The sequence below is a fragment of the Typopeltis vanoorti genome, chromosome 1, assembly GCF_054136105.1.
Source record: "Typopeltis vanoorti isolate ZY-2024b chromosome 1, IOZ_Tvanoo_1.0, whole genome shotgun sequence".
Lineage (NCBI taxonomy): Eukaryota > Metazoa > Arthropoda > Arachnida > Uropygi > Thelyphonidae > Typopeltis > Typopeltis vanoorti.
In genome coordinates, this window is record NC_143549.1 from 140042011 (window position 1) to 140066495 (window position 24485).

Sequence of the window (24485 nt, forward strand, 5' to 3'; positions counted from 1 at the left end):
GGTTGACAAACAGGCACCAGAGAGTTGTATATGGCAGAGTGGAATCTAGGAGAATGAGGGTAAGTAGTGGAGTATCTCAGGTTTCTGCACTAGGGCCACTGCTCTTTAATTTGTTTATGAATGATATAGGGAAAGATTTAAGAGGGGATATTCTAGGTGATATGCACTTAGGGTTGTTAAAAGGTTGCATACGGTATATAATATTGATTGTACTGGATTGCAGGATATTGATGAGTCTAGGGACTTGGGGATAATGGTGGACAGAGAATTGAAATTCAGAGAGAGAGAGAGAGAGAGAGAGCATATTGCAAAAGTTGGTAAAATGGCTCAAAGGATTTCTTGGATGTTGATAAACATGCTAAAGGAAAGATAGGGATGTTATTAATCCTCTTTATAAGGCTATAATTCGTTGACTACTGTGCACAGATTTGGTCACTTGAGTTTTTTGAGGAGGTGGTAGAGAGGATTCAGAGATAAGTGACCAAGATAGTGACAGTTCTGTGGAATACGCCATATGAGGATAGGTTGAAGATTTGTGGGTTACAAAGTTTAGTTGATAGGCAGAAAAGAGGGGGACATGATAGAAACTTGTTTGTCATAAAATTGTTGCAAGTGAAATTTTTCAGTATTATGACAAATAGAGAACTAGTGGCCATACGTGAAAATTGCATAAGAGTGTCGTTAGTAGGAGTGTGTGGACCAAATTTTTTGTATGGAGAGTGATGAACGAGTGGAATGAATTTCCAGAATTAATTGTGAGTTCCCTGACAGTGAATGAGCTTAAGGAGAGGTATGATAAGTTTTGTGTGTCTAATAGTTAGTTTGGGTATGACGAGCATCCAGACTCCATGGAGATACCATATAATTACTTCTAGCACATTCATACTATAGGCAAGCCAAGGCTTAGCTAAACTGGAACTTTGTTCTAAAGATTAAACATAGTACTGTTTCAAGTCGCTTCATGCCATCAGTAAGCATGTTGACAATATTATAGAGGATAGGCAAAAGTACTTTACAGATATCTTTGTCTTCATAATAATATTTTATGGTATAAACAATGCCAAGAGAGGAAAAAATATATATTTATTAAATTCACTAATATTTTGCTGGTTTTCTAACCAGCATCATCAGAGCACAATTATAACTGTGATAGGAATACAGCACTAAACTATGTAATTGAGGAAAACAATTTAAATTAATTGACAGCAGAACTAATGTCCTTTCATGATGTCCTCTGTTGTTGGATAACCACAAAGTTAATTTAGAGAAGTCAGGCTATCAGGTGGTTTACAAGAACTTTCCATGGGTGGAAAGCCACACAAAAATATTAATTTTAAATCTAAATGTCTAAATTCAGATGCTGTAATATAGGCATTGCAGTATATCTTTATGGGAAATTCTGATGGCTGAAATATTCTTATCAATGGATACTAAAGTGTGAAATTAATGATTGATGTTTTTGAAGTCTCCAACAAACAGGCCTGATCATATACAAATAACAATCATATTGTGTTAGTTTTATGAACCGCAGTACCGATGGACAGAGTCGAAAGACTCATCGAGGATGTCACCTATGAACAGCTCTCCGTCTCCACCACTCAATCATAACTGCAACTACCATCATCATCATCTATACCAACACCATCTTCCACCCACCACCACTTGTACATTCACAGACAATCACATCATCCATGCCAACAGTAGAATTCGAACCCACAGCCTTTTGGCTTGAGAGCGGATACACTAACCACTTGGCCAACCAGGCCAATTTATTCCACTCATTCACCACTCTCCATGCAAAAAATTTGATCTGCACACTCTTACACAACTTGTTGGAAGGTTTTCCAATTGGTTATACTATAAATTAAAGATGCTAAGAAATTATATTCTTGGTTTAATCCTCTATCCAAGCCTAAGCAAACAAAGTTTGCACCTGAAGTATTTTCAGGACAGGGCTACTCGTATATAGAAGCTAATGACTTCACATCTCTTGCCTTAGTATTCCCATAATGCAAAGCACATATCCTTATGGACATCTATAATGCTATGCATTATGGAAAGGGGCACTACCCAGCCCGGTAGTGCTGGGGTCCTTTATTGAGGTCTCATCAGTGGGAGCCATAAAGATGATAATATGCACATACGTGCAGGCACACAATAAAGAATTAGGTGTAGACTGATTACTAAAGAGCATAATCCTACAATCCTATCACTGAAGTGGGAAAAAACTTCCAACATCTTTCTCTAAATCCAGAGTAATTTAATAATAAGGTGAGACACCGTTTGGCAACTCGTATAGGTAAATATGACTTCTCCATTGCTTCCACCTTAGTGTCACCACCTCTGGATCAGGCTCCCACTGATGAGACCTCAATAAATGTCGAAACTGGTTGGAAGCTTGGGTGATGAATGGCAGTGCTGTAGCTCATGAAGTTAACTGAGGCACGGCTGTTGCTGTTACCCCTCAGATGACATATGAGCAAATGAGTGGCTCTGCTCGGTGGTGGGGGTGAGCCTGCCACAGGGTAGAGCCAATGCTGAGAGTTCTTCTCAGTGGCAAGGTGAGCCTGTTACTGAGGTTTTTGGAGTTTGACCTGTACTTGAACATTCAGTAAAGTTCGAAACCGGTCTGGGTAGTGGCCCTTCCCTTAATGTGTAGCATTATACATGTTTGCAAGGAGATGTGCTTTGCATTATGGGAGATGCTAAGACAAGTAGTGATATCCATGAATTGCCTCAGTCCTGAAGATACTTCAGGCGCAAACTTTGTTTGCTTACATTTGGATAAAAGATTAAACTAAATTTATTATAGGGAGCCAGACCTAAAGGTGGTACCAAGGTTGACGTAATGCAGCAGTCATATTTTCATATATGAGTAGCCAAAATCTGTCTCACCTTATTATTAAAATTCTCTGGATTAGAGATAGTTGTTGGAAACTTTTCCACTTGATTATACTATAAATTAAAGATGCCAAGAAGTTATATTCTTGGTTTAATCTTTTTCTTACATTTGGATAAAGGATTAAACCAAGAATGTATGGGGGGGAGGGAATGTAAGGACATTAGTTCTGTTGTCAGTTATAATTTAAATTGTTTTCCTAATTATATAGTGCTGTTGTGCCTATCACAGTTATAATTGGGCTCTAATGATGCTGGTTAGAAAACCAGCAAAGTATTAGTGAGTTTAATAAATATATATTTTTTCCTTTCTTGGTGTTGTTTATACTGTAAAACATTATTATGAATCATCAACAACACTTAAGCCTTTCTATATGATATCTTTGCTAGTGGGATTCTGACCTATGATCTATTTGCTGCAAGATCCCAACTTTTCATTTGAACACCTTGGCTGATATGTTTCTGCCCAATAGGTCCCATCAGACACTTGGTTGCAAATCCATTAAAATGCACTGCATTCCATAATAATAGCATTTGTTTTTATTTGTTTTATTTCTAAAAGCAATGATATTTGTATTTTTAAGTTTAAAAGCAGCTTCAAAAGCGATTAGTAACTTTTTAAGCAATTTTTAATCTCTTTTGATCTCAATTCCTTTTATCTTTATCATTGTATTAACATGTTTGAAAGTTTTTTGCAAGTGAGTAAAATGTGGTTAATGAAGAAAATAGCCTGAAAATCTTAAACTTAACAATGGGGAACCCTTAGCTTGCACGCCAAGCATGGCATGCCAACAACTTTTTTCCAACTATCAATCCAGGACTCACCTTAAAAAATAATTAAATAAATAAATACATAATTATACTGACATACAAACAACATCTTTGCTGAGTTGTATATTTTAACTTAATAGAATACAATTTTATTAAGTAGAGCAATATACCAAATAAAAATGCAATAAAGAAACAAACACTATCAACTGTTTTAGTAATAATAAGTAATAAGAAAATGATACAAACATCCTATTTCCAAGCCATCTATCTCTGCTATATACTGACATACAAGTTTTGCCCCTTTCAGTTGTTGCATCATTCACCCGGCAACAGACATGGCATGACTCCTTTACTGTCTTTTTTTTTTTTTTTCGTGTTTTGTAAAGAATTTATCAGTTTTCTGAAGTGTGTATATATATATATATATATATATATATATATATATATGTGGATTTAATTAAATCATAAGTCATTAAAATATGGATTTGAAGTATTTATTGTTAATTAATATGTTTAATTTATTAGATATAAATGCAAATTTTCATAACATTGCCATAAACATAAGTTATTGTTAAAGCAATGCAAAATGTTTCATCAATATTCAGGATTATGAAGTGTTATCTGCACGTGATTAGATACCATGCGTACTCTTCTCTTTCATTTGCGTGTGTGTGTGTGTGTTGGTATAGGTAGGCTTATAATTCTACTAATTTTTGGTTTGCTTAAACTTGGTAGGTGTATGCTGAGAGTGATTATGATGATATTTCCTGAGTCCAAATTATAATTTTTGACAGTGTCCATATGTCTCTGTCCACATTTTTATATCCCAATCCGATTTTCATTAAAGTTGGAAACTGTATGAAGAAAATAATTATTTTTTGTATGTACCTTGTGGTTGTACAACTTTGATCATTCAGTTGTAATTTATTTTTTTCCTTTTGCCTTTCACTTTATTCTCTTCTTGACTTCCTTTCTTTCCTCCTCCTTTTTTCTATTCATATTTATGCTATATATATATACCATTGTCATATATTTTTATTTGCTTCCTGCCCTTTTCAGATTGTACAGAATGTCACAACCACCAGCAAAGAAATATAGACATTCAAATTGCCGGCCTGGTTGGCCGAGTGGTTAGCATATTCACTCTCCAGCCAAAAGGCTGCAGGTTCGAATCCCACCATGGGCATGGATGTTTGTGACTATCTGTGAAAATAATAGTGGTGATGGGAGACAGTAGATTGCGTTGGCATAGATGAGGCAGTTTGTGGATGTGGTGGAGACGGAGAGCTGTAGAGTAGGTGCCCTCCCTCGATGAGTCTTAGGACTCCCTGGAGGTGTCAAATAATAATAAAAAAAAAATAATAATAATAATAATAATAAATGAAGAGGATATTAAAGCATTTAAAGAATGCTGGACTGAAAAATTTGGTATGATTAAGAAAGATAATAAAGCATTATGCATTTTATGTTCCAAATCAGTTGTTTGTAGGACTTCTTCTGTAAAGGGACATTTTGAAACTGTTCATAAGAACTTAAGCAATAAAAGTGAGCAAGAACAAAGATAATTAATTTCTCTTGAACTGAGCAAGACAAAAAACATCTGATACTTTGATGAAATTTATTTCAGGTAGGCCTAGTTCCAACTTAGTTGCTGCTAGTTTTAAGGTTCAAAAGTTATTGCCCAGCATGGAAACCACTCAGTGATGGGGAGTATATTCAAGAAGCATGGCTAGAATATGTTCCTTTCCTTTTTGACAATCTTTCAGGAAATGTAAAAATTATTCAGTCCATTAAAGATTTGTCTGTGAGTAGAAACACAGTTAAGGATAGGCTACTTAGGGTGGAAAGGAATGCAGCAAAACAATTAACAAAAGATTTGGCTTCATGTAATTTCTTTTCTATTTGTGTTGATGAGAGCACAAACATTACATCATCAACTAGGCTGGCGATCTTAGCTTGATTTTGTAGGGTTGATGAAGCATGCAAAGAGATGATTAACCATGTAACACTACCTATGCGTACCACAGGGGTTGAAATATGTAAAGCAGTTATGAACAAATTATCTTTTCAGCAAATTGATATTTCAAAAGCAGTATCTGTCACAACAGATGATGCACCCAGTATGATTGAAAAAGAAGCAGGATTTGTAAATCTGTTTGCAAAACATGTTGGTCATCCACTGATAGGTTTTCATTGCATCATACATGAGGAGACTTTATGTGCAAAAGCTGGCCAAAAGGAACTTCAAGAAGTGATGCAAACAGTAACCAAGGTTGTTAATTAAATTTTTGCATGTGCTTTGAATAAAAGACAATTTCAGAATCTATTGAATGAGGTGGATTCAGTGTACAAAGGACTAATAATGTACAACAATGTTCGTTGGCTTAGTCGAGGTCTTGTTCTGAAACAATTTGTTGAATGCCTGGATGAGATAAATCTCTTTTTTGACTAATCAAGAAATGTCTCATAAAGAAATGTATGACATCATTTGGGTTTGTAAACTGATGTTTTTTTGCAGATTTCTGCAAACATTTAAATGACTTGAACTTTAAACTACAGGCTCTGGTAAGACTCTTGATGACAGACTTTTAAACTGTTGAGAGGTGGTTACAGGGTTGACACTGGGGAGTTCTTTCGCTTGGTTGAACAGCGGGAAGGAGTGATGACAAGAGGCCATCCCTGGAAGTTACAAAAGGAAACTGTGAGCAAGAGTGGTTTCTTTGCATGGAGGGTGGTTGAACGTGGAATGCATTGCCTGATGGAGTGGTGAGAGCGAGAATGGTCAATGAGTTTAAGGAGTGGTATGATAGACTTTGTGTTTCTTGGGGGGGGGGACCTCCCACAATGAGTCTTTTGACTCCATGGAGGCCTGAATAATAATAATAAAGGCATTTGAAATGAAACTAAGAGTTTTTAAGAGGGATGTAGACAGTGAGAGATTTAGATATTTTCCAAACCTAAAGAAATACATCAACGATCTCCAAAAGGATAACAAAACAGACTGCCAGTGTCTTCAAAAGCTATTTTTAAATGTCACTGTGTCAACTGCTCAGCAGTTCTCTCTAAGATTTGTTAAGTTCAGAGAATTAGAAGAGACTGCAAAATTTAATAAGTTTCCAGACACTATAAAACTGGATAAATTAAACTTGCAGATGTTTTTGTGGATAAATATGGATGATTTTGAGATGTAGTTTATTGATTTTCAAAGTAGCTAATTAGGAGGCAGAAATTTGTTGACCTCAGAGTTCACTTAGAAAATATTGAAAAGGAGCAATTAGAGAGAGAAGTGCAGAAAATAAGGTACTAAGGACTTGGAATACTATTCCAGAAACTTTTGTATGTTTAAAAACCCTTGCAACAGCATTATTATCCATTTTTGCATCTACATATGCTTGTGAATCATCGTTCCCAGTGATGAACTTTGTTAAGTCTCATAATAGGAGTAGCCTTACAGATGAAACTAGGTGCATGCATATCTTTAAAATAACCTGATATAAATTATCTGTCATCAGTGATGCAGCAGTAGAAGTCACATTGATGCTAAATAAATGAAACGTCCACTATTTTTCTTTCTCTAGTTTTGATTTGATGCTTTCTGCTAAAAATGATAAAGATTAACTTCTGTTTAATATATTATGTAGGTAAAATAACATCTTATTTTATCTGTAATTTTTATATATTACTCAGAAGGGATTAAGAATTAATAAAATAATATCTTTAATTTTATTTTATTTTATTTGGCTTTAATTAAGTAAAACAATTATAAAATTGTGCACTGTAATATATTGGAAAAACTTGAAAAAACTTATGTCTGATTGATCTTTATAAAAAAAGCAAATTCAGAATTATTGTTTATTCTTTTGATGATGTTAAAAATTGCTTCTTTAAATTGTGTAGCTGTATATGGCAGCTAGAATTATACTTAAAGGCAAATAAAAAAATATCCACTTTATCAGCAGGGTAGAAGTACTTTTAAGTAAAAATTCTGCCACTAATTTTTACATTCATTCAGATATTTCAAAAGTTCAACCTTTTTACATTCATTCAATCTTACATGACTTACAATAATTGCTCTTACAATTCTTTAATTTTACTGCTCTGGTGTGATTTTTGAATATTTGAAAAGGTTCTCCCATTACTTAAGACATCAAATAATAATATGTTCCCCAAAATTTCGGTTGGTACGTAAGAAAATTTTGCATCAAAGATTTGATGATTTTGTCACGCACACTTAAAAAGGTTGCCCACCCCTGTCTTTTGATTTCATTCCTTTTATCATTGTATTAACATGTTCGAAAGTTTTTTGCAAGTGAGTGAAATGTGGTTAATGAAGAAAATAGCCTGAAAAACTTAAACTTGGCATTGAAGTTTATATCGAAGTTTATTTATAGAGAGAGAGAATATTTAGCTGTTTCATGTATTAGGTGAATAAACAGAGCTGTCTTATGGAAATCTTTTAACTCTTTTCAGTATGAAGTGTCATAAAATTGTTCATATTTTACTTTCGTTATTTGAGCTTTTTTGAGTTATTATTATTATTTTTTGAGTGATCTAAATGGAGTCATAGGATTCATTAATTCAGGAAAAAGTTTACCTTCTGTGCTGAAATAATTCTTCGTTCATCATTTCCTGGTGATGCTTAAGGATCAAAGTTGGATAACTGGGAAGACACCTCCACATAGCCTTATAAGGAATGCAGAGACTCGACTAGGGGTTCTGACATCATGTCCAATCCTCACCTTCTCATAGTGCACCCTGTTAGGTATCTACATGGACACTGAAAACAAACAATAGTGAACTGGCAATTTGGGATTTAGCCAATCAAATTGTATTCTTATTGGCTTATAAGAATTGTATTCTTATTAAACCATAATGCAAATAGATGGTACAACATGACACAATTACATGCTGGCCTGGTGTCACCTGGTGAAACAATGTCTCTGTTGCTTTCTTCAAGAAATCAGGTAAAAAGCAAAAATTCAGCTATTGCAATAAATCCCAACTCAACATCAGCAGAGTTTAATATTAGCACATCAGCATGAGAAGCATCAGTGGAAAAGAAACGGAACTAGCAGAAGAATTTGATAAATACTAGGTCGACGTAATAGGTGTTACCAAAACAAAGAAGACAAAAGAAACAGATGAGATCTTTCTAAGCAACGAATACAAGATGTTATATTGAAGCAATAACATTGATTGAAAAGAAGGTGCAGCTATGGTATTCCACACTAAATATGAGGATAATTTTGAATGGCAGGCAGTATCAAGTAGAGTGATGTGTGCAAATATCAGAATGGGGAACTGGACAATGACATTTATTTATTCCTGTGGTCTCACAGAAGGTTCTAACTAAGGAATAAGTGGAGGAATTTTTTGAAACATTAGAGAAGATAGCTGACACAATGAAAAAGAAAGTACTTGTTGGAGACCTAAAAGAAAGGATAAACACAGAGTAGTTTTCCCAGAACATTTCTATATGTTCTGCTGATTCTCCACTTATTTAAAACAACATTACTAACAATACATTGTCAAAGCCCATGTTGCAAATTTCTCCCACTTAGTGGTATCACTTGATAACAGATGGTGAAGAGATTGTGTGGCTACAAGTTTAACGCAACATCCAGCATCACAACGACAAACCTTTCTTTTCACAAAAACAATTTTCTGTTCCAAAGATGAGGAAAAGTGTAGAGTTAATAATAATAAATACTTGCTAGATTTTTATTCAGGACATGGATTATTTATTATTAACACCATGTTCTGACACAAAAAATGTCATGTTGGAACATTTTAAAATGTGCACAAATTCACATGGAGAGAAGACACAAGAAATAAGAAAAATTTCGTTGACTATGTTATTGTTGATAGTGATGTTTTCCCAATGTTTCAGGACACGTGGGTACATATATATATATATATATATATATATATATATAAAATTTGAAATTGGAAGCGATCACCATTTAGTTTGGAGTATGATAAAATTGAATGTCATATTGACAAGAAAGCTGTATAAGAAAGTTTTGAAATGAATCAAAGTTGAACAGCTATCAGAGGTGTTGCCTTTAATACGCAAACATTATTCAAGGAAAAGAATGAGAGTTAAAAGAGTTAGGTTCTTGTTTTTAAACAAGAACCTAACCTTGGAGATTCAATGGCAAACTCTGAAGAAAGCATTGATTCAGCTAGAGAGGCATGTGGTGATGTAATATTAAAATATTACATCACCACGTAGAAAACTCAGAACTCCACAGCGAACCCAGAAATTTAAAGAGGTAGTTAGGGAAAAGAAGAAGGTGTATTGAAGGTTCCTGACAAGTTAGCCTGTGATCTTAGAGAATACAGAGAAAAATGAAATCAAGTGAATCACTGTGTAAAACTAGCTAAACAAGTCATGGGAAGACTTTGGTAAAACATAAAAATAGATATCAAAAGGTGAAAAAATAATTCTAGAGGCTATTGATAAAGCATAGGAATGGAGGAAAGAGTACTGTAAAAGGTATCAGAGATGATCAAGGTGACATGAAAGTGAAGATAGAGTTATTCTAAATGTGGGGAGTGATGTGATTACTTTGAAAGATTATAATAAATTTATTTAGTTTGTGTGTGCAAACAAAGTTTGCATCTGAAAGTATCTTCAGGACTGGGGTAAAGTAGTACAACACCAGGTAACCCCTTGCAAAGGTGGAGCAAGCTACCAACTTTCCTATCTCAGTATCTCCCATAATGCAAAACACATCTCCTTACAGATATGTATAATGTTATGCATTAAGGAAAGGGGCACTACCCAGACTAGTTTTGACCTTTATTGAGGTCTCTTCAGTAGGAGCTAGGCCCAAGTGGAGATACCAGGCAGAAGCATTAGCAAGGTCATCTCCTCCTATAGGAGCTGCCAAACGGTGTGCCACCTTTTTATTAAATTACTCTGGATTTAGAGAAAGATGTTGAAAGTTTATTTTTCGCTTAGTCAGACTATAATAAATTTAGTTTAATCCTTTATCTAAGTGTGTGCAAACAAAGTTTGCGCCTGAAAGTATCCTCAGGACTGTGGTAAATGGTACAACACTGGGCAACTCCTTGCAAAGGTGGAGCAAGCTACCAACATTCCTATCTCAGTATCTCCCTTAATGCAAAACACATCTCCTTGCGGATATGTATAATGTTATGCATTAAGGAAAGGGCCACTACCCAGACTAGTTTCGACCTTTATTGAGGTCTCTTCAGTGGGAGCTAGACCCAAGTGGAGATACCAGGCAGAAGCATTAGCAAGGTCAACTCCTCCTATAGGAGCTGCCAATTGGTGTACCACCTTTTTATTAAATTACTCTGGAAAGGGCGAAACTAGTCTGGGTAGTGGCCCTTCCCTTAATGCATAACATCATACATATCTGCAAGGAGATGTGTTTTGCATTATGGGAGATACTAAGATAGGAATGTTGGTAGCTTGCTCCACCTTTGCAAGGAGTTGCCCAGAGTTGTACCACTTTACCCCAGTCCTGAAGTTACTTTCAGGTGCAAACTTTGTTCACACACTTGGATAAAGGATTAAATTAAATTTATTATAGTCTGATCAAGTGAAAAATAAACTTTCAACATTTTTCTCTAATTCCAGAGTAATTTAATAAAAAGGTGGCACACCGTTTGGCAGCTCCTATAGGGGGAGATCACCTTGCTAATGCTTCTGCCTTGGTATCTCCACTTGGGCCTGGCTCCCACTGAAGAGACCTCAATAAAGGTCGAAACTAGTCTGGGTAGTGGCCCTTTTTTTTTTTAATGCATACCATTATACATTATACATATCTGCAAGGAGATGTGTTTTGCATTATGGGAGATACTGAGATAGGAATGTTGGTAGCTTGCTCCACCTTTGCAAGGAGTTGCCCGGTGTTGTATCATTTTACCCCAGTCCTGAAGATACTTTCGGGCGCAAACTTTGTTTGCACACACTTGGATAAGGGATTAAACTAAATTTATTATAGCCTGACCAAGTGAAAAATAAACTTTCAACTTTGAAAGATTGTTTAATGAAACAAGCAGTAACAGCATAATGGTAGATAACAATCAGGAATGTATCAATACTGGAAAAGTAATTTTCTACTTTTTATGGCTTTTCTACTTTTTAGTAGAAAAGCCATAAAAACCTTAAATGTGAAAAGGTAGCTGGAGTAGATAGTATTCGACCAGAAATCCTCAAATATGGAGTGTATAAAAGTTTTACATTGCCTATTTCAGAAGGCATGGAGAGCGGTTAGGTAATCAGAAGGTCTAGTAAGAGGGTTAAATTCCAGATGATTGGAATATAGCTATCATAGTATCCCACCTGTAAAAAAGGGAAATAAAACTGATTGTGAGAATTACAGAAGTGTTTCTGGTAAGATTTATACAAGTATACTTGAGAGAAGACAGCAGAGAAGAGAAGAAGTGACCTCAATAAAGGTCAAAATCAGTCTGGCTAGTGATCTTTCCCATAATGCATAGCATTATACATGTCCATAAGGACATGTGCTTTGCATTGTAGGATACCAAGGCAAGTTATGTGAAATCATTAGCCTCTGTATACAAGTTGCTGAGTCGTGAAGTTATTTCACATACAAACTTTGTTTATGCATGGATAAAGGATAAAACCAAGAATATAATTTCTTGGCATCTTTAATGTATAGTATAACCAAGTGAAAAAAATTTTGACCTAATAAATTATTATTATTATTATTACATTGCACCTTCAAGGAGTTCAAAGACTCATCGAGGGAGGACACCCACTCTATAACTCTCCATCTCCACCACTCATCCACCAACTACAGCAAATCACATCAACTATACCAAAGCCATCTACTGTCCATCGCCACTACTAGTATTTTCACAGACAATCACAAACATCCATACACATGGTGAGATTCGAACCTGCAGCTTTTGGGCTGGAGAGCGGATATGCTAGCCACTCGGTCAACCAGGCCGGCTGTGGTCATTAAGTGGTCATTTTTCCTCCTCCTTTCCACATAGTGAAAAAATTAATTAGGATTCTCCTCAGATAGCTGCACTAGTTTCCTCTTGTACTCTAATTTTTCTCTCCTTGCTATGCTAGTTATTTTTCTAGCCCAAGCCTTATATTCTTTATGCAAGGCTCTCTCTTTATATGATATACATAATCTCTTTTTCATCTGTAATTCCTATTTTTAATTTTTCTAGCCATCCATTTGACAAATCACTTTATCTGCATCTTCACTCTAGGTATACAATCTGCTTTTGCTGACACTAATTTTTTCTTAAATATCTTCCATGTACTACTGACTCTCTTCCTCCAAATTGTTTCATCCATTGTACTGCCCCAAGCTGGTTTTATTTGGCTAAATTTATGATACTTGCCTGCCTTGATACTTCTGCATGCCTGTTCATCATCCAAATCAGGGCTATCTGGGGACAGGTATGACATCTCAGTCACAATCAGATCCATCATATACTCAAATCCATTAGTTTCATTTCCACTCTGATTTTTCTACCCTAAGAGGACACAGTTATGAAGAAAGTCATCAATAGCCAAATTCCCCACTACTTAGAGGCCCACAAATTAATCAGCGACTACTATTACAGATTCTACCATTCAAGATCCACAGCTGACCTTGTAGCTTATATCACCCACCACTGGGCATTTACCATGGAAAGGTTAAGAGAAACTTTTCATTTGAAAAGCTCTTATACAGGAGAGAGGGCACTCGTGAGGCAAGCGTGGTGGATGTGTGTAAGAAGAGCTCCGGACTGAGATAAGTTATTCTTGAAATAATTAATTGTATATGAGTATTTGTTTGAGTAAGAGCTGCTATAAAAGTTGTGCGCTACTAATATTATTAGTGTGTGGGATATTTTGCCTAAACTTAATTACGAATTCATTATTATTAGACCTTAGAGTAGTAACTGGCAGAAGAAACATGGCAGCGGCTTTGTCATTCCATGACTTCAACTTGGACTTCAGTCATTTCGTTAAGTGTGAGGTGTGCTACATGTATTTTTTCGATTACATAAATGATTTGTGGATGTTTAGGGTGGATGGAAGGATGGTGTGTGTGTGCAAAGTGTGACCTGAACGAGAATTTGATGAATGCTAATATGAAATTGATGACAGAAAGTGTTAGTAGCGAGAATGTCATGGGGAAAATGAGTGCACATTCGAAAGAGGATGGTGTAAAAGAGAGGCGAAAAAATGTTAAAAAATCATTAAAAAAGAAAACGAGTGGTTTGAAAACCGTAACGGATGGTAAAAAGGACGAAAGTGAAGCGAAAGTGGCAGAAGGAAACGAAATTGAGAGAACGAATGAAACCGGAAATAGCATAACTCAAGATTCGAAAGTGGAAAAAATCGAAAGAATGGATGATTGCAAAAGTTGGACACATGGTCTGAAAGTACAGAAACTCAAATGGATGAATGAGAGTGCAAGCGAGAAGAGGGGATTGAGAGTTAGAAAATTAGAAAGATTGAATGATAAAGAGAATGTGACACAAGATTTGGAGGTTGAATTGGATTGGATGAGGCAAGAGATGAAATGGATGTGGAATGAAATTAAGAAAATTAGGGTAGAAAGGATTAAAACAAATCATGATGGCACAAAAGAATTAACAAAAGACGAGCGAGTGGCTTTGTATGGCGACTCCATTATTAAAGGTGTGCTGGATGATAGGATGCACAAGGTATGTTTTCCAGGTGGTTAAATGAGTAAAGTGATTGAGGCATTGGATATGAGGGGGGGGGGTGAGCAAAGGAGTTGATAATAGTTTTAATAGGTATGAATGATTTGACAGAGGACAAAGAGCACATCAGAATGGATATCAGGAGGCTGCTTAGACAGATAAAAGAGAATAGTGTGACAGGAAGGGTGGTAAACGTGCTGCCTAGGTATGACTGTGGTGAGATGAGGAGGAGAGCAAGGATTGTGAATGATATGTTGGCTGAAATGTGTGAGGAGAGGAGAGTACAGTTTGTTAATATGTGGAATGAGTTTGAAGGACGAAGTGAACTGTATGGGAAAGATGGACTGCATTTGAGTGGTCATGGTGTGAGTCGCTTGGAGAGACTGCTGCTGGAAAGTAGAGAAATGAGTAGAGAGAATGAATCAGATCAAGTGGGAAGTGATGTAGAAGAGCATGAGAGTAAGACAGGAGAAATTGAAGAGGTGGTTATGAATGGGGAAGTGAGTGGCATAAGTATAGAAAATGAGAGAATGGGTGTGCAGGAGGAACAGAGAAATGGGGGAGGCTGAGGATGGACAGGAGTGCACAGCGTGAGAAAAGTGGATGCTCCAAGAGGATGTGAGAGCATGTGTGGACAGGAAAGGAATGGGATGACCCGGGATCAAGAGGAAACAGTTGGAATTGAAGAGGGTTATAAAATGAATAAGCAGAAAGGGAAATGGCCCCAGTCCAGCATGGAGAGATCACATCGAATGAGTGGTATCAGTGGAACTAGCTGTAGATCCAGAAATGAGCTGTTGTGTTTGTATACAAGTGCTAGAAGTATAAGAAACAAGGCAGATGAAATGGTTGCACTAATAGCATCACTCAAAGATTGTTGGAATAAGTGAACATGGTTGGAAGAGGACGACATCCTGACAGGAATAGAGATAGAAGGGTATGATGTGTTTCGTGAGGATAGAAGGGGTAAAAAGGGAGGAGATGTACTATTGATGATAGAGAAAGAGTTATGTCCATACAAAGTAGAGATGCAAGAGGGAAATAGTGCCAGTGGTTTTGAGGCAGTATGATGTGAGATAGAGGTGAATGGAATCAAATACTTGGTTGGATGTTGTTATAGACCAGGTAATGTGGATGGTGGTGATAATGAAATGTATGATCAAATTAGCCAAGCAAATAAGAAAAGGGTGATTTATTTTAGAAATTATGGATTTTACAACCGTGTCATAAATAACTCTTTTAATGTCGTGACATTTCGATCTTCATATCAAGATTATCATCTGGAGCATATACAAATATACAGGACAAGCTAAATTACATTACATACAGTAAGCTAAAGAAACAATGAATTGATCACAAGTTATTCTACTGGCATGACCTCTAGTGAAAAAAAAATTAATTATTTATTAATTATATAAACTACATCAAGCTAAATTCTATTTATGATAATATGAATGAACATTCTTTCTTACAGATAGTTTTCTTTCAGTAACAATGATGTCCTATTTTTGCATTACAATTGTTATTTTTGTTTTAGGATCCTAGATTTTCTATAGTCCTGTTTATAGTTGCTCTCAGAGAGGACGGTTCCGTGGGTCGAATATATGCCTTCCATATGTTTGGGATTTTTAGACCATCATTATTGTTCAGATTGGGGTGGTTGGTAATAATCTCACAGGCTTCCTTAAATTTGCATTCATACCATGTTTTGGTGTGATGTAGACATCTAGTGCTTTTCCAGTCAATTCTATGTAAAGTGTTCAGAATATGATCAGAAAGGCCAGCTTCACCATAATTATTATATTTAATGTGTCGTTTATGTTCTTTTTGTCTGATAGGAATTGTGCATCCTGTTTCTCCTATATATGGTATGTTACAGGTGCAATAAATATGGTATATTCCAGGGTGGGCCAGCAGAGGGAGTGGGTCTTTCAATGAGTCGAGTAAGCTTTTTAATTTTGCGGGAGGTTTAAAGGTGCCTTTGAGGTTGTATTTTTGTAGTATTTTGTTTATTTTATCTGATGTCCCTTTAATGTAAGGAATGATAACTAATAATTAAGGAATTGACAGCGTACACTAGAAATATAAATTAAATAAACTTTAATATATACTTTCCGATATTTCGGCAAATGTCACGTTGCCATCTTCTTGGGAACTTAATACAAAGACACTTAGTACAAACAAGGACTTAATACAAACCACTAAAGACCTACCTGGTGTATACCAAGTCCCTTGCAGTTGTAAATTGTCCTACTTTGGCCAAACAGGCAGGACAGCAAATATCAGAATCTCAGAACACAAGGATTACATCCGATTTCACCAGTACAGCCACTCTGGGCTTGCAGACCATGCTCTGGATACTCGCCACAGAATAAGATGGAAGAAAGCCACAGTAATACACTGCATCCCATGAATAGTCTTTCAAATATGAAAGACTATTCATGGAATCAGCCTCAGCCCTTAGGAACATGCCAAACCTCAACAAATTTGGATGCATGAGACTGCCCCAAATTTGGGAAACATTTATCAGAAGAACTTCAGCCCAAAGGCCAAGAACTACCAATATATCCTACCAGGGGGGCACCATCAGGACTTTAGGAAAACGTTAGCTTCCTAGCTTCGGTTCTCATTTGCTGTTATGTAGTACTTGCATGCACTTGTCTTTGTATTAAGTTCCCAAGAAGATGGCAACGTGACGTTTGCCGAAATATCGGAAAGTATATATTAAAGTTTATTTAATTTATATTTCTAGTGTATACGCTGTCAATTCCTTAATTATTAGTTATCATGTTTAACCAGCGTATAAGCCTCTCTACAAGAATAATGTAAGGAATGGTTATAGTTTTATCGTAGTCTGGTTTGTCTTTGTTTATTATTGAGGTCTTGTAGAGAAATTTGTAAATAGTGTTTTGGCTGTACCCATTTTTTTGAAAAGTATTGCTGATAACTTTAAGTTCGTCTTTCAGTGCCTGTTTATTGGAGCAGATCTTCAGAGCCCTGTTTTTTAGAGTGTTAATGACACCTAGTTTTTGTGTTGGATAGTGGTAGGAGTTTATGTGTATATATTGGCCAGTATGTGTCAGGTTCCAGTAAACAGTGAAGGAAAGATTGTTAGAAGGAAGACGTGTGATGACAAGTGTATCTAGAAACGGAAATGTGTTCTGTTTTTCAATCTTGATTGTGAACTGTATGCATTTGTGTTGTTTGTTTAGGTGACTAAGGAATGTGTTGTTGTGTTGGAAATAACTGGCCCACTATCAGTCAGCCATTTATTTCGGACCCAACATGAGAAGAAATTGACTTACGATAAAAACATGCTTATACTCTCAAGAGCAGGGGTAAAGAAATAATAAATGAATTGTAATCAAAGAGGGTATATCAATTTAATTAGTAAGATTGTTAAAAAAATTGTCCAAATTGTATTCTAAAATCATGCCCAGTGTGGGAAAATTATGTTAAAGAAATCAGAATCATATGTCAACCAATCACTACGTAAGAGTCCAAAGTGACACAGCAGAAAAACCGTATAGCCATCCGGTAACCTCAACCGTAACAGTTTCATCAAGAGAGGCGTGGAGAAAAGAATGTGACATCATCAATACCTGATGAATCAGGGATAGTTAAGTAGGTGACGAAAGTAATGAGAGAGGGCGCTTGCGGATGAAATATAAGGAGCCACGTGCACTTTAAACGCTCTCTCGTGTTCCTGTATTTTCTTGGGTTCTTGTTCAAAGGCCGTGAAGGCTGAGGAAGCTTGTCTCCGGTATCCAGCAACATTCCACGTTGCTGTGAGATCCGATATGCACAAGATATCTGACAGAACATTAGCAGATCAGCAGACAGAACCATTGGTAAATCTGCTACCAATGTGCGGGCAGCAAAGGAGATCCTTCGAGGAGAAAAAGAAAGCAACAGACTGCGGAGTGACAAGAGACTCCTGCCACATCCGAAGAAAACCCAGGATTAAAGTTAAGGAACCAACTTCACTAAGGAAATAGCCGGTAAGGTGCAGAACTTTTGTTTTATATACAAAAAGTCATATAGAAAGAGAGGAAACAAAAGGAGAGAGAACTTTGAGCATAGCCCTGCTCAAGCCATCTAAGTGATCCGTTTGGACTAATCATCTGTGATAAGACCTTCTCATGTTAGTTTAATCTTTTGTGTAAGAGAGATATTATAGCAGAACAGTTATTAAATGATTCAGTATATGCGATATTGTGTGAAGGCCATGTTCCTGATATTGAGCCTACAACTTATATAAGTCTTACAGGGAAGAGTTTAGTCCTCTGACTAAAACAGTGAATGTTAATTGAGTGAATATATCATGTACATTTAGCTAAGGTTGTAATATTCAAGAATTGCATAACTACGAGAGCATCACTTAATCCTAATGTGAGATACAAAAATAAGGATGATTAACTAATGCTCTTGACATAAAATTAGATGAGCCTGTATGATAAGAGATATATAAGGGAGATTTTAACATTTAGGATATTTGAGTGATTTATTACAGTAGTAAGAAAATCTATGCATGAGTTTATCCTTATATTATTGAGATATGATTTTAGTGTAAATACCTTTTGTTTTCAAATAAATGTATTCTTTTAGACTAAAACTTGTGAGTTCTTGTGTCTGAGACTGAACTACCGCTTAGAAAAGTTCAGACCTGTATAAGTAGGGGAAACTGTATAAATAAGGGATATTGTATAAAGAGTAGAAAGAAGGGGGCCATGGCTGCGCACCATGTGATTCTAACCTCAATTAAATTGTTGATATAATTAGTTGCTTAAGTCTTAGTATCAGAAACTGGTTTCTGGCTGGCACAGTCGATCCTAAAATAATTTGTCAGGAACTGATTTCAGGTACACGTAACTTCTTAAGATAAGAAACCAAATTAGGGTATTATAAGAAAACAAAATAACCAAAAGCCAAAAGGAAAACCAGAAAAAAGAACTAAAGGGACTTAACAGTGTCTAGTGTCTGGTGGCCTTTGGACCAGATCGCGAACGCATCATCAACGTATCTAAGCCAGACTTTGGGTTTTAAAGGAGAGGATCCTAAAGCAAGTTGCTCAAAATGTTCCATATAAAAGTTAGCAATGGGGGGGAGATAATGGTGATCCCATGGCTGTGCCTCCTTTTTGTAGGTAGAAAGTGTTTTGCCATATAAAATAACCAGAACGCAATACATGTGCAAAGAGCACCGTGATATCTGGAGGGAATTTGTTCTGTAAAAGAAGGATTGTGACATTCGTAAAGAGGGCAGAGACATCAAAACTGACTAATAAATCAGCTTTTTCTAATGTTATGTCTTTGATGATGTTTATGAAGTGTTGCATGTTTTTGATATAAGGTGGGGGGGGGAATGACCTACCAACTTCTTGAGTGTTGCTGCTAATTTTTTGGCTAAGTGATAATTTGGGCTATCTATCCCTTCACATATGGGCGGAGTGGTGTGTTTTCTTTGTGTATTTTCGGTATCCTGTAAATTCTTGGTGAACGAGCATAGTGCGGAAATAGTCTTTTTGACCATATCTTCGGGCCATGCGGTAATTGACTTGAGTAGTTTCTCCGTTTTCTTTTTTATTCTATTGGTTGGGTTGTAGTTAATGAATTGGTATGTGTTAATGTCCAAGATTAGCAGATTCATTTTTTTCTACATAAGTGGTTTGGTTTAAAATACGGTGGCACTTCCTTTATCGACTCTAGTTATTACGATGTTCGGATTTGACTTTAATGATTTCACAGCTGTTAATTTGTGTTTTGTTAAGTAGCTTGTTATTGTTTTGTTATGATTTAAAATGTCGGCAGTTTCCTAAACACATTTTGTCTGCTATGTTATTTGGGATGAATCTTAAGCCTTTTTCTATGTTACAAATAAATTCAAGTTTGTTTATCGACCTGGGTGCTGTGGCAAAATTTAGACCTTTATTTAGTACTGAGAGTTCGTCTTTGTTTAAAGTGTGGTTGGATAGGTTAACTACATTACTGTCACCTGTAGGCGATTGGTGGCTCCTATTGTTTCTTGCTTCTGGTTGGTTGTTATCGTTCACTGTGGAGAGATTTGAATATGGCAGCTGGTTTTGTTGATCTTTTAGTCTTTGAAATTTGGAAATGAGGTTTTATCTCTTCGTTTGAAGGATATGGTTTGCCGTGTTGTCCGTAATCTTTTCCGGGATCATCCAGATATCTGTGTTTAAGTAGCTTGAAAGTTCCGATTTTTCCTTTTGTAGCTGGTTTTGAGTAACAGATAAGTTCTTTCTGGTAGCTTGGATCTGTTCTCTGAGTAGCGCTTTCTCCATGAGGTGATATATTTGTTGCACCTTTGTTGAGGTGAATTTTCTTTTTAGTTTGATGCAATTTGGAATGATGTTGCTGTCCCTACACCATTTTAAAAAGGCCAGTCGATTTATCAAACTAGAAACATTAATCTTCAGCTTACTGTTGATTGCATTGCTTGTGGGTCGAATCTCCATGAATTATCGTAATCCTTTCCTTTAGTGTTACACGGTGATTAGCATTCATTTTAGAAATTATGAACTTTACAAAAAGAGTTATTTATAACACGGTTGTAAAGTCCATAATTTCTAAAATGAATGCTGATCACTGTGTAACACTAAAAGAAAAGTAAAGGGTGATCATTATGGGCGATTTTAATTATGGCAATATAGACTGGAATGATGAAATAGCAACCGGAAGGAAAGAAAATGAGTTTCTTGAGTTTTTCAGGGATAACTACCTCAGACGGTATGTAACAGAGTGCACACGAGGATAAAGGGTCTGGATTTGGTCATCTCATCAGAGGATGTAATTATAAATGAGGTGTCAAATCATCCACCAATTGGTGAGAGTGACCATGAGGTGATTACCTGGGTGGTTGTCAGCAGTGCGAGGACCCCTGTGAGAAAAGGGTATATGTGGAACTACAAGGAGGGTGATTATGAAGAGCTCAGGAGACAGCTTGTGGGCGTAGTGTGGAATGAGGAGTTAGCTAGCTGGAAAAGAGATCAATGCAGCTTGGGGATTTTCAAACACTATCTAGTAGATGCAATGTCTAAATGTATTCCAAGAGTGAGAAGGTTAAATACGGTAGGTGTGAGATGGATGAATAAAGAGATTAAGCATGCGATACAGAGAAAAAGGGCATTATGAAGGCAGCATAAGAGAAGTGGAAATAACCAATTCTATGAGGTTTACAAAGACCAGGCAAGTCAGGTGACTTGGTTGGTGAGGGTAGCTAAAGTGAGGTATGAACAGCAATTAACTAATGAAGCCAAAAAGAATCCTAAGGAGTTCTTTCGATATGTAGCCAGCAAAAGAAAGAATGATTATGGAAGGATGACACTGATTGGAGAAAATGGTATAAAGACAGCTGTTGCATGTGTGGTAGAGATGCTTAATGAGCAGTTCATAAAGGTCTTTCAATCTTGTGAATATGACTTCGTGGAGAGATTGAGAGGGGTTGATAATGGGGGAGGAGAGACTGACTGTAAATGAGTAAGAGGTGTATGGGGAGTTGAGCAAACTAGATGTTAATAAGGCTGTGGGACTTGATAATATATCACCACGTATGCTGAAGGAATGTGCCAGGAAGTTGACACCTGCCTTGACATATTTTTTTTAATACGAGTCTTGCACTGGGTCAAGTTCCTAAGGGGTAGAAGGCGTGCAAGATTGTGCCACTTCATAAAGGAGGTAATCAAACTCAAGCATCAAACTATTGGCCTATCTGTGTGTCAGGTGTTGTGGTTAAGTTGTTGGAGAAGCTTGTGAGAACTAGGATCCAGAATTGGGTTGACACAATGGTATTATCATTGATTGACAGCATGGATTTGCTAAAGGGAGGTCATGTTTTAGTAATCTACTTACTTATTACAATAAAGTAACTGCTTCCTTGGACAGAGGAGAAGGATACAGAGTAATATACTTGGATTTCGCAAAGGCTTTTGATAGATTACCTCATGATAAGTTGACAGTCAAATTAGAACAGATGGGCTTGGATATTAGATTAGTGGATTGGATTGGAGACTGGCTATCTGATAGGTATCAGCAAGTTGTGTAGGGGGGAGTGATATCCAGGAAAAGGAAAGTCACTAGTGGAGTGCCTCTGGGCTGTTTTAGGGCCATTACCATTTAACTTGTATATTAATGATATTGGTGAAGATTTGGATGGTGATATTCAGTTGTTTGTGGATAATGAAAAGTTGGACCGAACCATGAAAACTAGAGAAGATGTTGTGGCCTTACAAGAAGACTTGAAGAAATTGACTAATTGGGCATGGAAATGGGGATGTGAGTTCAGTGTTGCAAAATGTAAAGTTTTAAAATTTGGAAAACAAAGATGGGATGCAAAATTTATGCTTTGTGAGGATATATTGTTGGAGGTGGAGGAAATAAGAGATCTGGAGGTGATAGTGGATAAGGATCTGAAATTTAAGGGACACATAGCCAAAATTGTGAAGACAACACAAAGGCTTCTGGGAATGAAGCGGAGGACACTGACTTGTAGAAGTAGGGAGATTCTTGTTCCGTTGTATAAGGCTTTGATTAGGCCACACATGGACTATTATGCCCAGATTTGGTCACCTGGTTTTCAGAAGGATGAAGAGATGTTGGAAAGGATCCAAAAGTGACTGAATAAAGTAGTTTCTAACCTCTGGAATGTCGAGCATGAGGAAAGATTGAGACAATGTAATTTGCAGAGTCTGGTGTGACAGGAGGAAGGGGGGGGAGATATGATAGAGACCTACAAGTTAGTAAGGGATTGTTATAGGATCAATGCTGGAGAAGTTCTACAGAAAATAGTGGGAGATTGGGAGGGATCCAGAGGTCATCCTCCCCAGAAACTGTATAAAAAGGGTGTGAGTAGGGGAGTGGGAAGCAGGTTTTTTCGTGCAGAGTTGTAAATGATTGGAATGCCTTTCCTGTGAGTGTGGTGTCTGCAAGGAGTTTGAGTGTGTTTAAGACACGGTATGATGAGATGTGTGTGATAAGAGGACCTCTCAGATGAGTCTTTGACTCAGTGAGGTCTTGGGGTAATAATAATAATGATAGAAACTTGTGCTGGTACCCTTGACATTTCCAAAGCTTTCAGCCATGTGTGGCATTGAGGCTTACTAAACAAATTGCCATCCTTCAGTCTCCCTGCAACCATGTGTAATCGGGTAGCCTGTTTTTTCTCTAGTCATTATCTGTGAGTCAGGGTAGATGGCACCCTCTCTTTGAGCTTCGCCACCAATGCTGGAGTGCTTTAAAGCTTGTCCTACTCCTCTACATAAATGACCTACTCACAATAACCACTAATCCCAATAGCTTTGCAGACAATACTTTCCACTCATCCTACTCATTTGACAAACTATGAAGTACCCTGACATCCCAGGCTACAAGATCATCTACAACTATTGCCTTAAACATTAATCTACATACTATCTTTCAGTGGGACAAGGACAACTTTGTTATGTTCAATGCCACCAAAATGCAGTCTTGCCTTTTCTCATGCAAAAGAGATCCCAGCTCACCTACTCTTAAGATAATACATTAATCACAGACAAGATCAGATCTCTTTGCTTGGACTAACATTTATGTCTGGTCTTTCCTTGTATAAACACATCACATCAATAACCTTGGCATTTGCTTTCATTAAAGAACCCATTTTCCACCCAACCAATACTTCACCATATACAAATCTCAAATCCATCCGTGATGCCATCCAGAGGCATGCATTTAGGCTCATAGATGATCCCTCTCTTACAGACTCATGTCTGTCTGACTGGTGTTTTAGCACTGTGTCTATTCTACAGATATTTCTATAGTCACTGCTCCAGTGAATTAGCAACCATCATTCCTCCACTTTATGTTGCACCTGTTAATACAAGAACTGCAGCTGCTCAGCACCACTTTACTGTGCAACTGCAAACACACCAAACCTGCTTCTATTAATCCTCTTTTATTCTGTCCACCTCTGTCCTCTGAAACAGCCTTCCTCAAGAAATATTTCCAAACAACTACAACCTGCAGTCCTGCAATTCTTCACCAAACCTGCTTCTATTAATCCTCTTTTATTCTGTCCACCTCTGTCCTCTGAAACAGCCTTCCTCAAGAAATATTTCCAAACAACTACAACCTGCAGTCCTGCAA

At 36.8% G+C, this 24485-nt stretch overlaps 1 protein-coding gene across 1 annotated transcript in view; it reads left to right on the forward strand.

Moving 5' to 3' along the window:
• LOC150110475 (NCK-interacting protein with SH3 domain) overlaps positions 1-24485 on the forward strand; it is a 243092-nt gene that overhangs the window by 158022 nt on the left and 60585 nt on the right. The window lies entirely within an intron of this gene.